Source organism: Gorilla gorilla, chromosome 2, assembly GCF_029281585.2.
Source record: "Gorilla gorilla gorilla isolate KB3781 chromosome 2, NHGRI_mGorGor1-v2.1_pri, whole genome shotgun sequence".
In the NCBI taxonomy this organism is placed as follows: domain Eukaryota; kingdom Metazoa; phylum Chordata; class Mammalia; order Primates; family Hominidae; genus Gorilla; species Gorilla gorilla.
Genome location: NC_086017.1, coordinates 18,502,186 through 18,506,445, shown reverse-complemented (window position 1 = coordinate 18,506,445; position 4,260 = coordinate 18,502,186). Strand labels below are relative to the sequence as shown.

General features: G+C 62.9%; 2 pseudogenes; both read left to right on the top strand.

The window, feature by feature from the left end:
- The first annotated feature begins 590 nt into the window (after nt 1-590).
- LOC129532631 (putative uncharacterized protein FLJ45355) lies at nt 591-1,629 on the top strand (annotated as a pseudogene).
- A 34-nt stretch (nt 1,630-1,663) lies between these two features.
- On the top strand, nt 1,664-2,745 carry LOC134757967 (putative uncharacterized protein FLJ45355; annotated as a pseudogene).
- The last annotated feature ends 1,515 nt before the right edge of the window (nt 2,746-4,260 follow it).

Below are 4,260 nucleotides of genomic sequence, written 5' to 3'. Positions count from 1 at the left end.
CCCGCCTCGCGGGGGGTGCCTCCCCCCCCTGCGATGGAAGTCCTAAGAGGCACGAGGGGAAGAGGGGCTGGCTCTCAGAACCCGCCGCGCGGGGCGTGTCTCCCCCGCCTGCAGTGGGGGTCCTAAGAGCCGGGGGGGAAGAGGGGATGGCTCTCATTCCCCGCCTCGCCGGGGTGACACCACTCCTGCGATGGTGGTCCCAAGAGCCACCGGGGGAAGTGGGGCTGTCTGTCAGTTCCTGCCTCGCGGGTGGTGTGGTGCCTGTGCGCCCTGCGATGGGGGTCCTAAGAGCCAGGGGGAGAAGAGGGGCAGGCTCTCAGTCCCCGCCTCGGGGCGGTGCCTCCGTCCAGGTGTTGGGGTCCCAAGAGCCAGGCGGGGAAGAGGGGCTGGCTCTCCGACCCCGCCTTGCGGGGGGTACCTCCACCCCTGCGATGGGGGTCCCAGGAGCCAGGGAGAGAAGAGTGGATGGCTCTCAGTCTCCGCCTCGCGGGGGGTGCCTCCTCCCCTGCAATGGGGGTTCCAAGAACCAGGAGGGGAAGAGGGGCTGGCTGTCAGTCGCTGCCTCGCGGGGGGTTCCTCCCCTCTCTGCGATGGCGGTCCCAAGAGCCAGCGGGGAAGGGGGGCTGGCTCTCAGTCCCCCCTTGCGGTGCGGGCCTACCCCCTGTGATGGCTGTCGTAAGAGCCTGGGAGGGAAGAGGGGCTGGATCTCAGTCTCCTGCTCGCGGGGGGTGCCTCCCCCCCATGCGATGGGGGTCCCAAGAGCCAGGGGGGGAACAGGGGCTGGCTCTCAGTCACCGCTTCGCGGGGGTTGCCTCCCTGCCCTGCGATGGGCGCCCTAAGAGCCAGGGGGGAAGAGTGGCTGGTTCTCAGTCCACGACTCGCGGGGGGTGCCTCCCCCCCATGCGATGGGGGTCCTAAGAGCCGGGGGGGAAGAGGGGCTGGCTCTCAGTCGACGACTCCCGTGGGGTGCCTCCCAGCCCTGTGATGGGGGTCCTAAGAGCCAGGGGGGGAAGAGGGGCTGGCTCTCAAACCCTGCCTCGCGGGGGTTTCTTCCCGCCTCTGCGATGGGAGTCCTAAGAGCCAGGGGGTAAGAGGGGCTGGCTCTCAGTCCACGACTCGCGGGGGTGCCTCCCCCCCCTGCAATGGGCTCCCAAGAGCCAGGAGGGGAAGAGGGGCTGGCTGTCAGTCGCCGCCTCGTGGGGGGTTCCTCCCCTCTCTGCGATGGCGGTCCCAAGAGCCAGCGGGGAAGGAGGGCTGGCTCTCAGTCCCCCCCTTGCGGTGGGGCCTGCCCCCTGTGATGGCTGTTCTAAGAGCCAGGGGGGAAGAGTGGCTGGCTCTGAGTCCACGACTCGCGGGGGGTGCCTCCCCCCCCTGCGATGGGGGTCCTAAGAGCCAGGGGGGGAAGAGGGGCTGGTTCTCAGTCCACGACTCGCGGGGGGTGCTTCCCCCCTCTGCGATGGGGGTCCTAAGAGCCAGGGGGGGAAGAGAGGCTGGTTCTCAGTCCACGACTCGCCGGGGGTGCCTCCCCCCCCTGCGATGGGGGTCCTAAGAGCCAGGGGGGGAAGAGGGGCTGGCTCTCAAACCCCGCATCGTGGGGGTTTCCTCTCGCCTCTGCGATGGGGGTCCTAAGAGCCAGGGGGGAAGAGTGGCTGGCTCTCAGTCCATGACTCGCGGGGGGTGCCTCCCCTACCCTGCAATGGGGGTCCTAAGAGCGAGGGGCTAAAGCGGGGTTGGCTCTCAGTCCCCGCCTCGCAGGGGGTGCATCCTCCCCTGTGTTGGGGGTCCTAAGAGCCAGGGAGGGAAGAGAGGCTGGCTATCAGTCCCCGACTCGCGGTTGGTGCCTCCTTCCTCTGCGTTGGGGGTCCTAGGAGCCAGGCGGGGAAGAGGGGCTGGCTCTCAGTCCCCGACTCGCTGAGGTTGCCTCCCCCCTTGGGATGGGGGTCCCAAGAGCCAGGGGGGGAAGAGTGGCTGGCTCTCAGTCCCCGCCTCGCGGGGGGTGCCTCCCCCACCTGCGATGGGCGTCCTAAGAGCCAGGGGGGAAGAGTGGCTGTTTCTCAGTCCACAACTCGCGGGGGGTGCCTCCCCCCCCTGCGATGGGTGTCCTAAGAGCCAGGGTGGAAAAGTGGCTGGCTCTCCGTCCACCACTGGCGGGGGATGCCTCCCCCCACCTGCGATTGGCGTCCTAAGGGCCAGGGGGGAAGAGGGGCTGGCTCTCAAACCCCACCTCGCGGGGGTTTCTTCCAGCCTCTGCGATGGGGGTCCTAAGAGCCAGGGGGGAAGAGGGGTTGGCTCTCAGTCCCGGCCTCGCAGAGGGTGCCTCCCCCTCGCTGCGGTGGTGGTCCCAAGAGCCAGTGGGGGAAGAGGGGCTGGCTCTTAGTCCCCGCCTCGCGGAGGGTGCCTCCCCGCCCTGCGATGGGAGTCTTAAGAGCCGGGGGGGGGGGAAGAGGGGCTGGCTCTCAGTCCATGACTCGCGAGGGGTGCCTCACCCCACTGCGATGGGGGTCCTAAGAGCCAGGGGGGAACAGTGGCTGGCTCTCAATCCCCGCCTCGCAGGGGGTGCCTCCCCCCACTGCGATGGGGGTCCCAAAAGCCGGGGGGGAAGAAGGGCTGGCTCTCAGTCCCTGCCTCGCGGGGTGTGTTCCCCCCCCTGCGATGGGGGTCCTAAGAGCCATGGGGGGAAGAGGGGCTGGCTCTCATTCCCCGCCTCGCGGGGGGTGCCTCACCCCCTTGCGATGGGGGTCCTAAGAGCCAGGGGGGGATAGAGGCGGAGAGGATGATAATAATTCCAGCATCGCAGGCTGTTCACCCAGCCTGTCAAATTGTTATTAATATCCTGAAAGGGAGAGGATGATATTACTCCCCATAATAGACAGATATGACTCCCCATAATAGAGCACGAGGTGTACACCCACCCTGTGATATTCTTCCCAATATTCAAAGGCCAAGAGATTGATATTACTCCAAATATCGCAGTAAGTATACACCCCCGTGTGAGATGCTCCTTCATAATATTCCAAGGCGGAGGGGGTGATATGACTTCATATATGGCAGAAAGTGGAAACCCCCAGGGATATTGTTCCCACGATCCTGGAGGGAAGAAGATGATATTACTTTCAATATGACAGAAGGTGGACATGCCCTCACTGATATTGTTTCTAATTGCAATGTGGGAGAGGAGGATATGACACGTGATATCGCAGGGAGTAGAAAAACCCCTGTTATACTGTTCTTAATATTCAGGGAGGAAGAGGATGATATTACTCCCAGTACAGACGGGTGTACATCGGTCTGTGAAACAGTTCATAATCTCCAGAGGGGGAGATGATATTACTCACAATATGGTAAACAGGCTGTGAGTCCACCGCAGATCCTGAGAGTCGGTGGTGGAGTGGGTGTGTGGGGCTGGCTGTCAGTCACCACTGCATGGGGGGCCTTTATGTTCAGGTTTTGCCCAAGAGTCAGCTTATTTGCTTCTTGTACTAGCAGGGCAGTTGCTGCCAAGGCCCTGAAACAGGGGGGCAATCCTTTAGAAACCCTGTCTAGTTGTTTAGAGACATAGGCCACAGGCCTCAGCCAAGGCCCTACAGTTTGGGTTAAATGTCCAGCTGCCATCTTTTCTCTCTCTGACGCATACAATGGAAAAGGCTTTGTCAGATCGGGTAGCCCCAGGGCTGGGGCTGCCAGAAGTTTTTCCTTTAACTCATGAAAGGCTTGCTGTTGTTGGGATCCCCATTCCAAAGGTTCCCAGTCCCCGCCCCCTTTGTGACCTCATAGAAAGTCTTGGCTAATACTGCAAAGTTTGGGATCCACAGTCTACAAAACCCCACAGCTCCTAAGAATTCTCTCACCTGCCTTCTGCCCTTAGGCTCCGATAGATTGCAAATGACCTGCTTTCTTTCTGATCCTGGGCTGCGTTCTGACCCCTGTCGGATAGTAAATCCCAAGTAAGGTACCTGCCTTCGGCAGATCTGAGATTTCTTCTTGGACACCTAATACCCACAGTCCTCCAGGTGGGTCCAAAGGATCTTAGGATCCGCGATGGGCGTCCTGAGCAAGGGGGGGAAGAGGGGCTGGCTCTCAGTCCCTGCCTCGCGAGGGGTCTCTCTCCCCCCTGCGATGGGGGTCCTAAGAGCCAGAGGGGGAAGAGGGGCTGGCTCGCAGTCCCCGCCTCCTGGGGGGGTTCCTCCCCCCACCGCGATGGAGGTCTCAAGAGCCAGGGGGGGAAGAGGGACTGGCTCTCAGTCCCCGCCTCGCAGGGGG